Source organism: Heterodontus francisci, chromosome 12 (assembly GCF_036365525.1).
Source record: "Heterodontus francisci isolate sHetFra1 chromosome 12, sHetFra1.hap1, whole genome shotgun sequence".
NCBI classification, from domain to species: domain Eukaryota; kingdom Metazoa; phylum Chordata; class Chondrichthyes; order Heterodontiformes; family Heterodontidae; genus Heterodontus; species Heterodontus francisci.
In genome coordinates this window covers 103,850,052-103,863,426 of record NC_090382.1, presented here as the reverse complement: position 1 = coordinate 103,863,426, position 13,375 = coordinate 103,850,052, and positions in this window count along the sequence as shown.

The window sequence follows — 13,375 nt, the reverse complement described above, 5'->3', positions numbered from 1 at the left end:
GTTGGAGACAGTCATTGCCCGGCACTTGCGTGTGGCAAATGTTACTTGCCACTTATCAGCCCAAGCCTGAATGTTGTCCAGGTCTTGCTGCATGCGGGCATGGACTGCTTTAGTTATGAATCCAACTGAACACTGTGCAATCGTCAGTGAAATTCTGACCTTATGATGGAGGGAAGGTTATTGATGAAGCAGCTGAAGATGGTTGGGTCTTGGGCACTGCCCCGAGGAACCCCTGCAGCGATGTTCTGGTGCTGGGGTGATTGGCTTCCAGCAACCACAACCATCTTACTTTGTGCTAGCTATGACTCCAACCAGTGGAGAGATTTCCACCACCACCCCCACCCATTGACTCCAGTTTTGCTCGGGTGCCTTGATGCCATACTCGATCAAATGTTGCATTGATATCAAGGTCAGTCACTCTCACCTCACCTCTGGAATTCAGCTGTTTTGTTCATGTTTGACCGAAGGCTGTAAAGAGATCTGGAGCTGAGTGGTCCTGGTGGAACCCAAACTAAGCATCGGAGAGCAGATTATTGGTGAGTAAGTGCCACTTGATAGCACTGTTGACAACACCATCCATCACATTACTGATCTCATTGAAATGTATGAAATTTTTACAGGGCAAACGCTGAGAGACCGTTTCCCCAAGTCTAGAACTAGGGATCAGGAGGCTCAGGAGAAGGGCTCTGATGAGGAAAATACCTCTTCACTGAGAGGGTTGTGAATCTTTGGAATTCTCCATCCTCGAGGGCTGTGGATACTCGGTTGGTGAATATATTCCAAGACTTAGATTGAGAAATTGTTAGACACTAAGGGAATCAAGGGATATGTGAATAGGGCAGGAAAGTGGATTTGATGTCGACCAGGCATGATCTTATTGAATGTTGGAGTAGGCTCGAGGGGCTGCTCCTGCTCCTGTTTCTTATGTTCTTACATTGTGTTCTTAATTTCTGATTGCCTGCAGCCTTTAGTTGCAAATTTTCTGACAGTCACACTGATACAATTTAAAAGGTTAAACCTGCTCTTCACTGTATTATTGGTCCTTATTGGATCTTACTGGTCTTATTGGTCTTATTGATCTTATTGGTCCTTATTGGATCTGTCCGCCAAAGCTACTAAGTATCATCACCTCATTCCATGACAATATGAAAGGCACAATTCAACATGGTGGCTCCTCATCAGAGCCCTTTCCTATCCTGAGTGGTGTGAAACAGGGCTGTGTTCTCGCACCCACACTTTTTGGGATTTTCTTCTCCCTGCTGCTTTCACATGCGTTCAAATCCTCTGAAGAAGGAATTTTCCTCCACACAAGATCAGGGGGCAGGTTGTTCAACCTTGCCCGTCTAAGAGCGAAGTCCAAAGTACGGAAAGTCCTCATCAGAGAACTCCTCTTTGCTGACGATTCTGCTTTAACATCTCACACTGAAGAATGCCTGCAGAGTCTCATCGACAGGTTTGCGTCTGCCTGCAATGAATTTGGCCTAACCATCAGCCTCAAGAAAACGAACATCATGGGGCAGGATGTCAGAAATGCTCCATCCATCAATATTGGCGACCACGCTCTGGAAGTGGTTCAAGAGTTCACCTACCTAGGCTCAACTATCACCAGTAACCTGTCTCTAGATGCAGAAATCAACAAGCGCATGGGTAAGGCTTCCACTGCTATGTCCAGACTGGCCAAGAGAGTGTGGGAAAATGGCGCACTGACACGGAACACAAAAGTCCGAGTGTATCAGGCCTGTGTCCTCAGTACCTTGCTCTACGGCAGCGAGGCCTGGACAACGTATGCCAGCCAAGAGCGACGTCTCAATTCATTCCATCTTCGCTGCCTTCGGAGAATACTTGGCATCAGGTGGCAGGACTATATCTCCAACACAGAAGTCCTTGAAGCGGCCAACACCCCCAGCTTATACACACTACTGAGTCAGCGGCGCTTGAGATGGCTTGGCCATGTGAGCCGCATGGAAGATGGCAGGATCCCCAAAGACACATTGTACAGCGAGCTCGCCACTGGTATCAGACCCACCGGCCGTCCATGTCTCCGTTATAAAGACGTCTGCAAACGCGACATGAAATCGTGTGACATTGATCACAAGTCGTGGGAGTCAGTTGCCAGCATTCGCCAGAGCTGGCGGGCAGCCATAAAGACAGGGCTAAATTGTGGCGAGTCGAAGAGACTTAGTAGTTGGCAGGAAAAAAGACAGAGGCGCAAGGGGAGAGCCAACTGTGCAACAGCCCCAACAAACAAATTTCTCTGCAGCACCTGTGGAAGAGCCTGTCACTCCAGAATTGGCCTTTATAGCCACTCCAGGCGCTGCTTCACAAACCACTGACCACCTCCAGGCGCGTATCCATTGTCTCTCGAGATAAGGAGGCCCAAAAGAAGAAGATTGGATCTTACTACTAATGTTGTGGCATTAATTATATCTTTTGTTTGCACTTACCATCCTAACTAATTAGAATTTTTCCCATGTCCTGCCTCAGTTTAAAGTGTTAACATAATTGCTTTGTTCTCCACGCACAGGATTTGCAGCAAGACTCATCAAAATGTAATGACTGCGATTTTTAATGAATTAGTGTCAATGTCTGAGGATGTTACAATGCTTATTAGAGAGTACAATCAGCACCTTATTCTACTTTGCTCGTTGATTTGCTCAAGACATGGTTTTTACTGCTGTCTCAGCTCAGCTACAGTACATGAACTGGACTTGATATTCATCTCATTCACATTAACATTGTTTAGATGGTACTGATCTGTAATCATGCTGAAATCAAGAGTCATCTTCCCTAACTCATTCTTTCCCCTCACAATTGTGGAGCTCCTCACCTCCCTCAGTCCCTCCTTCCCTATAGAGCAGAGATAGGCACCAATATGTTGCATCGCAGACATTTAACAAAATTATTGAGTCAGCCACGTGGGGGCAATTACTCTGTATGTAAAGTGTACGGCCAACCTAATGCCATCAAAACACAGTCCGATTTAAAACGCATTTCTCCCAATAAATAAAGTAGCTAAGCATACAACATCAATGGAGAGCAGCACAACTGTATTAGCTAGCCAGCAAACCAAACAGTATGCAATGACAATGCGAATTACATTTTGTTGACAGACGAGAGCTAGCCACATCATGTGCTAACATTGCGTTAGCATGTAGACGGCCAGCTAAACCATCATGCGATAAAAACAAGGACTGTGAGAAGTAACAGCCTCTTTCCCAAGCTGGATTGACTCATCTTCATGTAGAAGCCTTTCCTAATTTCACTGCTGAAAGGTCTGACTCTAATGTTTAGGCCGGGGTTGCCAACGTTTTCTTTAGTGAGAGCTACTTCCGATAAACGAGAAATATCACGAGCCACTTTAACATATATTGAAAAATTATGGATAGATAAATGCAAACTAAATATGTAGCTATTATAATTACATTGTAATATATTTAATATGAAGGAAAAGTGATCTTAACTTAATTTCAATGTGACACTTGACACTGTATGCAATCTTGGTCAAGAGATCACTTACTTGCCAGTGTCCGGAAGTCCGGCAATGGCTTCACTGTGTAAATGGTGTCTGTCCAGCAGCGTCATCTCCCCTGGAATCTACCTCCCTTGACTGTCTCACATTGGAAATTGTTGGGCCTGACTGGGCTGAAAAGTACTCGGGGTTAAACCCAGCAGCTGCACTCCAGCTGCATCCTGCTCAAACTGATGCAACAAAAAAGACCTACACAGAAGGTCAGGGACTGAATTCTGCAACTAACACCCACCCCGATGCAATCTGGCTGTGTTTCTCGGTTCAGTTCTGTGAGTAACGCCTGCAATAAACAAAGCAAAATACTGTGGATGCTGAAAATCTGAAATCAAAGGAGAAAATGTGGGAAATACTGAGCAGGTCAGGCAGCATCTGTGGAGAGAGAAATAGAGTCAACATTTCAGGTGCAATGAGCCACAAGAACCTGCAACCAGGAATTCAGAGTGGGAGAAGGAGGAAACATGAGGAGAGGCAATATAGTTCAACACTTACAGCAATGTACAATCGACCTACATTACCAGGAGAGGGAGAGAGAGTTTAGAAACACTCACCAACACGACTCCAGTAAAACATCCCAGGAGGAAAAGTGGGAGCAGTGTGTGTGCTGGTCCTGATATCCCCCTCCCCAGGCCTGTCAGTCAAACCCCCCACTCCTCCCAGTCCACAGCTCAGCCTAGCAGCTTCCTGCACCTTGAGCCAGCTCTGCCCAGGTATGGCCCAGTCCAAGGGGAGTCTTTGTGGAATCAGGGAGTGGGGGAGGGGAGACCTCCTACCTTGTCCCAAATTGTTCCTCCCTCCCCTCCCCCAGGCCCTTTTATAACTGAGCTGGGTTGACTTTGCCCTTTGATGTTATAGTTTATTAATCCTTAGTTCTTCCAAAAGAGCTGGAAAACTGGAGGCCATTAACCTGGGCCTGACACTGGAAGGAGACCTGTGGGAACAGGAGCTTTTTATTGGGGATGTTGAGGCAGCACCGGGTGTTTCTGAAGCCTCCCTGCCCACCAGCCAACTCCATTCCTCTCCTGAACTCGGCAGTTTGCTACCTGCTGCGATTCTGACATGACCGCCTCCGTCCAGCTCCAGCATCCTCACAGCATATACTCCAGTCACAGCCGGGACAGCGTATACTCCAGTCACAGCCGGCACCGCATATACTCCAGTCACAGCCGGGACAGCGTATACTCCAGTCACAGCCGGCACCGCATATACTCCAGTCACAGCTGACACAGTGTATACTCCAGTCACGGCCGGCACCGCATATACTCCAGTCACAGCTGACACTGCGTATACTCCAGTCACAGCCGGGACAGCGTATACTCCAGTCACAGCCGGCACCGTATATACTCCAGTCACAGCTGACACAGTGTATACTCCAGTCATAGCTGACACAGTGTATACTCCAGTCACAGCCGGCACCGTGTATACACCAGTCACAGCCGGCACCGCGTATACTCCAGTCACAGCCGGCACCGTGTATACTCCAGTCACAGCCGGCACCGCGTATACTCCAGTCACAGCCTGCACCGTGTATACTCCAGTCACAACCGACACAGTGTATCCTCCAGTCACAGCTGGCACAATGTATACTCCAGTCACAGCCGGCACCGCGTATACTCCAGTCACAGCCGGCACCGCGTATACTCCAGCCACAACCGACACAATGTATACTCCAGTCACAGCCTGCACCATGTATACTCCAGTCACAACCGACACAATGTATACTCCAGTCACAGCCTGCACCGTGTATACTCCAGTCACAACCGACACAGTGTATACTCCAGTCACAGCCGGCACCGCGTATACTCCAGTCACAGCCTGCACCGCGTATACTCCAGTCACAGCCGGCACCGCGTATACTCCAGTCACAACCGACACAGTGTATCCTCCAGTCACAGCTGGCACAATGTATACTCCAGTCACAGCCTGCACCGTGTATACTCCAGTCACAACTGACACAGTGTATACTCCAGTCACAGCCGGCACCGCGTATACCCCAGTCACAGCCGGCACCGCGTATACTCCAGTCACAGCCGGCACAGTGTATACTCCAGTCACAGCCTGCACCGTGTATACTCCAGTCACAGCCGGCACCGTGTATACTCCAGTCACAGCCGGCACCGTGTATACTCCAGTCACAGCCGACACAGTGTATACTCCAGTCACAGCCGGCATCACGTATACCCCAGTCACAGCCGGCACAGTGTATACTTCAGTCACAGCCTGCACCGCGTATACTCCAGTCACAGCCGGCACCGCGTATACTACAGTCACAACTGGTACAGTGTATACTCCAGTCATAGCCGGCACAGTGTATACTTCAGTCACAGATGGCGCCAGGTATACTCCAGTCACAGCCGACACCTCATATACTCCAGTCACAGCCGGCACCGCGTATACTACAGTCACAGCCGGCACAGTGTATACTCCAGTCACAGCTGGCACAGTGTATACTTCAGTCACAGCTGGCGCCAGGTATACTCCAGTCACAGCCGGCACAGTGTATACTTCAGTCACAGCTGGCGCCAGGTATACTCCAGTCACAGCCGACACCTCATATACTCCAGTCACAGCTGGAATAATGTATACTCCAGTCACAGCCGACACAGTGTATACTTCAGTCACAGCTGGCACCAGGTATACTCCAGTCACAGCCGGCACAGTGTATACTTCAGTCACAGCTGGCGCCAGGTATACTCCAGTCACAGCCGACACCTCATATACTCCAGTCACAGCTGGAACAATGTATACTCCAGTCACAGCCGGCACAGTGTATACTCCAGTCACAGCCGGCACAGTGTATACTTCAGTCACAGCTGGCGCCAGGTATACTCCAGTCACAGCCGACACCGCGTATACTCCAGTCACAGCTGGCACAGTGTATACTCCAGTCACAGCCGACACCTCATATACTCCAGTCACAGCCGGCACAGTGTATACTCCAGTCACAGCCGACACCGAGCATGCTCCAGTCACAGCTGACACCGTGTATACTCCAGTCACAGCCGACACCGTGTATACTGCAGTCACAGCCAACACCGTGTATACTCCAGTCACAGCCGACACCGTGTATACTCCAGTCACAGCTGACACCGAGCATGCTCCAGTCACAGCTGACACCGTGTATACTGCAGTCACAGCTGACACCGTGTATACTGCAGTCACAGCTAACACTGCACATTCTCCTGTCACAGACAGAACTGCACATACTGCAGTCACAGTCGCGAGCTACTCAAAGACCGTTAGTGAGTTACCAGTTGCTCATGATTGACATGTTTGCGTCCCCTGTTCTAGGACCTTACCTTCTTTCTTCTTTCTTTTGGGCCTCCTTATCTCGAGAGACAATGGATACACGCCTGGAGGTGGTCAGTGGTTTGTGAAGCAGCGCCTGGAGTGGCTATAAAGGCCAACTCTGGAGTGACAGGCTCTTCCACAGGTGCTGCAGAGAAATTTGTTTGTCGGGGCTGTTGCACAGTTGGCTCTCCCCTTGGACCTTACCTGATGCCCTGATAATCCTCATCCTTTCTAATTACTTCCGCTCCTGGTAATTTTAAATGCCTTTCTGCAAACCTCTTCCAAAAATAAAAAGATATGTCCAATAAACAATGACGTTGTGGTCAGACTAACTTTACTCGATTGAACAAAACATTATTTACAGTTAAGCAAATTTAACAGACTCTAAATCGTAGAGCAGGTTTGCTTACACGTCTGGATCTAGTCATCTTGAATCTCTTCCGTCGTTTATAAAAAGCTCAGAAAAGTGATGACTGGCAACATAATCAATCATCAGCAATTCTTCTGGTCTCCGGGTACTTGCTGAATGAACTGACGTCTGAGAAGCGACTCTTGGTCGTACCGCCTCTAAATACCTAGGCTGCCAGCCTTTGTGTTGTTCTTTACATGGGCTGACCTGATACACTCGATCCGGATATTTTCTTTCTTTTTCAGTGCGTTACTGACTTTATGTATTGTGATAATTCGTAAATCACGGCAGAGTGGAAGTCCTGCAACAGCTGATCCAGTTGTGTCTACAATGTAGAACATTTGTGGTAGCCATTTGGAGCTCCCATAGCTGCACTGTAAGGTTATTGTTCCAATGCACTTGATTGGAGGGCCATTGTAGGCAGTCAACATAGCTGGGGTGGGTTGCACCATAGATTCCCATTTCTTCGAGTATATATCCTTCATTATATGAGTGGGCAATATATTTGCACTTGCTCCAGTGTCAATTTTTACTCTGCGCTTGTGTTTGCCACTCTTCTGTGGACGTAAAATCGCAATCATTGTGAATGCCTCAAATTGCGAAATAGCATTGACATTCCGATCCGCATTGACAATGTGGAATGCTTACTTGCTGTTCGCACGAGTGCACTCTTCATCAATATCTCTCTGCTGACCTGGTGTACCTGCTTGGGCTTTTACTGTGTGTTGGCATCGCTCTTGTTGCATTTGCCATCCTTTCTTGCAGAGGTTGTCACTGCCTGTGATTTGCCACCATTCCTGTGTGCAGTATTTGAGCTCAGCCTTCTGCACTGCCTTACCCAATGTCCTTGCACGCCACAAGCTTTGCACTGGTCCTGGTACACTGGGCGACAGCAAATTGGTTGAGTCAGGCCACATTTGCCATAAGGCTCAGCAGTCTTCTGTGCCTTGGTAACCGTACTGCTATTTGTAGCCATCCCCAATGCTTGTAACTGTTGCCACCCAGCCCTGATGGCTTCAAATTTCCTTCCATCGTGGAGTAGAGCATCTATGGTGTGCCCTTCCTTCTTTTCTATCAGGGCTTTGTAAGGCCTCTAATGGGGTAGACTTGATTACCAACTCTATACCTTATTTTGACAGTTCAGTATCAGCAAAGTTGCAATATTGAGCTTTGTTGAGAGATACAGCACTGAAACAGGCCCTTCGGCCCACCGAGTCTGTGCCGACCATCAACCACCCATTTATACTAATCCTACACTAATTCCATATTCCTACCACATCCCCACCTGTCCCTATATTTCCCTACCACCTACCTATACTAGGGGCAATTTATAATGGCCAATTAACCTATCAACCAGCAAGTCTTTGGCATGTGGGAGGAAACCGAAGCACCCGGAGGAAACCCACGCAGACACAGGGAGAACTTGCAAACTCCACACAGGCAGTACCCAGAATTGAACCCGGGTCGCTGGAGCTGTGAGGCTGCGGTGCTAACCACTGCGCCACTGTGCTGCCCTGTCTTGTCTTGGCATCTTGCAACAAACTGGTCAATGGACTCATCGTGCCTTTGCTGGTAGGTCATAAGCTCAAGTCTATGTACTCGGAAATTTAGCTGTCACTTCAGTTGCTGCTCCGGGAATTTCCAGATCTTAGTAGGATCATTCAGATCTTCATCTGACAATCCCGAGGTACTGAGCTGTTTCAAACCTTTGCTGCAAAGTGCAATCTTAATCTTAATAGCTTGTTTCTCTGGTTCAGTGACTTCCATGTCGAGGAAACATAGCTCCATTTGCTGTCAGAATAGTTTAAATGCAGACATTATGTCTGTTACCTTCCAGTGCATTACTGGTATCTGAAAGCCATTGTCATAACGATCCTTTTATATTTTACGAATATATGACTTTTGCACTGGATTTTTCACTGGAACAATTCGTTTTTTGCCCTTTTAAGAGAAATCTGGTACCTTCCCCATTTTAAGAGAATGATACGATCAATTAGACTCATAGAGTCATAGAGTTTTACAGTACAGAAATAGGCCCTTCGGCCCATCGTGTCTGTGCCGGCCATCAAGCACCTAACCATTCGAATTCCATTTTCCAGCACTTGGCCCGGAGCCTTGTATGCGATGGCATTTCAAGTGCTCATCTAAATACTTCTGAAATGCAGTGCATTCCAGATTCCAGCCACCCTCTGGGTGAAAAGTTTTTCCTCAAATCCACTCGAAACCTCCTGCACCTTACCTTAAATCTATACCCCCTGGTTATTGACCCCTCCGCTAAGGGAAAAAGTTTCTTCTTATCTAACCTATCAATGCCCCTCATAATTTTCTATACCTCAATCATATCTCCCTTCAGCCTTCTCTGCTCTGAGGAAAACAACCCTAGCCTTTTCAGTCTCTCTTCATAGCTGAAATGCTCCAGCCCAGGCAACACCCTGGTGAATCTCCTCTGCACCCTCTCCAATGCAATCACATCCTTCCTATAGTGTGGTGCCCAGAACTGTACACAGTACTTCATATGTGGCCTAACCAGCGTTTTATACAGCTCTAACATAAACTCCCTGCTCTTATATTCTATGCCTCGGCTAATAAAAGCAAGTATCCCATATGCCTTCCTAACCAGCTTATCTACCTGTGCTGCTGCCTTCAGTGATCGATGGACAAGTACACCAAGGTCCCTCTGACCCTCTGTGCTTCCTAGGGTCCTACCATCCATTGTATATTCCCATACCTTGTTAGTCCTCCTGGAATGCATCATCTCACACTTCTCAGGATTAAATTCCATTTGCCACTGCTCCACCCATCTTACCAGCCCATCCATATCGTCCTGTAATCTAAGGCTTTCCTCCTCACTATTTACGACATCACCAATTTTTGTGTCATCTGCGAACATACTGATCACGCCTCATATATTCAAGTCTAAATCATTAATGTACACCTCAAACAACAAGGGTCCCAGCACCGATCCCTGCGGTACTCCACTGGTCACAGGCTTCCACTCGCAAAAACAATCCTCGACCATCACCCTCTACCACCTGCCACGAAGCCAATTTCGGATCCAATTTGCCAAATTGCCCTGGATCCCATGGGCTCTCACCTTCTTAACCAATCTCCCATACGGGACCTTATCAAAAGCCTTACTGAAGTCCATGTAGACTACATCAACTGCTTTACCCTCATCTATACATTTCGTCACCACATCAAAAAATTCTATCAAGTTAGTCAGACACGATCTCCCCTTGACAAAGCCATGCTGACTATCCCTGATTAATCCCTGCCACTCCAAGTGGAGATTAATCCTCTCCCTCAGAATTTTTTCCAATAGTTTCCCAACCACTGATGTTCGACTCACTGGCCTGTAATTACCTGGTTTATCCCTACTACCCTTCTTGAATAATGGTACCATATTTGCTGTCCTCCGATCCTTGGGTACCTCTCCTGAGGCCAGAGAGGATTTGAAAATTTATGTCAGAGCCCCTGCAATCTCCTCCCTTGCCTCACATAACAGCCTGGGATACATCTCATCTGGGCCTGAGGATTTATCTACTTTTAAGCCCACTAAAACAGCTAATACTTCCTCCCTTTCAATGCTAATATGTTCAAGTATATCGCAATCCCCCTCCCTAATCTCTACACCGACATCGTCCTTCTCTATAGTGAACACAGATGAAAAGTAATCATTTAAAGCCTCACCTATGTCCTCCGACTCCACACACACATCGCCACTTTGGTCCCTAATGGGCCCTACTCTTTCCCTTGTTATCCTCTTGCCCTTAATATACTAATAAAGGGCCTTAGGATTTTCCTTTATCTTGCCCGCCAGTGTTTTTTCATGTCCCCTCATCGCTCTCCTAATTACTTTTTTAAATACCCCCCCTACACTTTCTATATGCCTCTAGTGCCTCCACTGTTTTCAGCACTCTGAATCTGCCATAAGCCTCCTTTTTTTTACTGATCCAATCCTCTGTATACCTTGACATTCAGGGTTCCCTGGACTTGTTGGTCCTACCCTTCACCTTAACGGGTATATGTTGACTCTGAACTCTCACTATTTCCTTTTTGAATGACTCCCACTGATCTGATGTTGACTTTCCTACAAGTAGCTGCTTCCAGTCAACTTTGGCCAGAACCTGTTTTATCATCTTAAAATCAGCCTTCCCCCAATATTTTTGGTCCATCTTTATCCTTTTCCATACGACCTTAAATCTTACAGAGTTACGGTCACTATCCCCGAAATGTTTTCCCACTGACACTTCTACGACTTTTCCGCCTTCATTCCCTAGGATTAGGTCCAGTACCGCCCCTTCTCTTGTAGGACTATCTACGTACTGGCTCAAAAAGCTCTCCTGTATGTACTTTAAGAATTCTGTCCCCTTTAAGCCTTCTGCACGAAGACTATCCCAGTTGATATTGGGGAAGTTGAAATCCCCTACTATTATTACCCTATTATTTTTACACCTCTGAGGTTTGCCTAAATATCTGCTCCTCTATCTCTCCCTGACTGTTTGGAGGCCTGTAATACACTCCCAGCCAAGAGATTGCCCCCGTTTTGTTTTTAAGTTCTACCCATATGGCCTCATTTGAGGAACCTTCTAAGATATCATTCTTCCTTATAGCAGTAATTGATTCCTTGATCAACAGTGCAATGCCACTTCCTCATTTATCTCCTCCCCTGTCATGCCTGAAGATTCTATACCCTGGAATATTGAGCTGCCAGTCCTGCCCCTTCCTCAGCCATGTCTCTGTGATAGCAATAATATCATAATGCCATGTGCTAATCAATGCCCTCAATTCATCTGCCTTACTTGTAAGACTCCTTGCATTAAAATAGATGCAATCCAGCCTTGCATTATTCGCTTGTGCCTTAACAGGTCTATATTTGCTCTGCCTTCCAATCTGACTTAGTTTCTCTTCTATATTTGACTGTGCATCACCCCCTACTGCACCTCCACTCTGAATCCCATCCCCCTGCCAAATTATTTTAAACGCCCCCCAACAGCACTAGCAAACCTCCAAGCCAGGATGTTGGTCCCATTCCGGTTCAGGTGCAGCCTGTCCAACTTGTACAGGTCCCACCTTTGCCAGAAACAGACCCAGGGATCCTGGAAACTTAAGCCTTTCCTCCTGCACCACCTCCTCAGCCACGTATTCATCTGCTCTATCCTCCTAGTCCTATACTCACTAGCACGTGGCACTGGGAGTAATCCAGAGATTACACCTTTTAAGGTCCTGCTTTTTAATCTGCTACCGAGTTCCCTAAATTCTTGTTTCAGGACCTCATCCCTCTTTCTACCTATGTCGTTGGTACCAATGTGTATCATGACCTCTGACTGTTCACCCTCCCCCTTCAGAATGTCCTGCAGCTGCTCCGTGACATCCTTGACCCTAGCACCAGGGAGGCAACATACCATCCTGGAGTCTCGTTTGCGGCCACAGAAACACCTGTCTGTTCTCCTTACAATTTAATCCTCTATCAGTATAGCTCTCCCACTCTTTTTCACCCCCTCCTGTGCAGCAGAGCCATCCGTGGTGCCACGAACTTGGCTCTTGCTGCTTTCCCCTGGGAGGCCATCCCCCCCAACAGTATCCAAAATGGTATATCTGTTTGAGAGAGGGATGGACACAGGGGACCCCTGCACTACCTGCCTGTGCTACGACCCATCCCTTTTCTGCCTCAGCAGCCATTACCTGCGGTGTGTTCACCTCGCTAAACGTGCTATCCATGACATTTCCAGCATCGTGGATGCTCCACAGTGAGTCCTTCCGCAGCTCCAGCTGCGCAATGTGGTCAGCTAGAGCTGCAGCTGGACACACTTCCTGCACACATGGTCGCCAGGGACACTGGAAGTGTCCCTGATTTCCCACATAGCGCAGGAGGAGCATGCCACAGGGCTGAGCTCTCCTGCCATGACTTAGCCTTAGATTAAGCTCCTTAGTTACTCCCTTTAATTTAGAGTACTAATTACGCTAGGGACCTTATTCTACTCCGAACATTACCTACTACAACCTAAAATCCCTACCTTTGCTTTTACTTCGGCTATTGAAAGTAGTATAAAAGGGTAGAAATACTCACCTGTTCTTACTTACCAATCAACTGCCTCCCCTTGCAAAGCGTCACTTTCTGAACTGTGACGTCAGTCGTGGAAATCTCT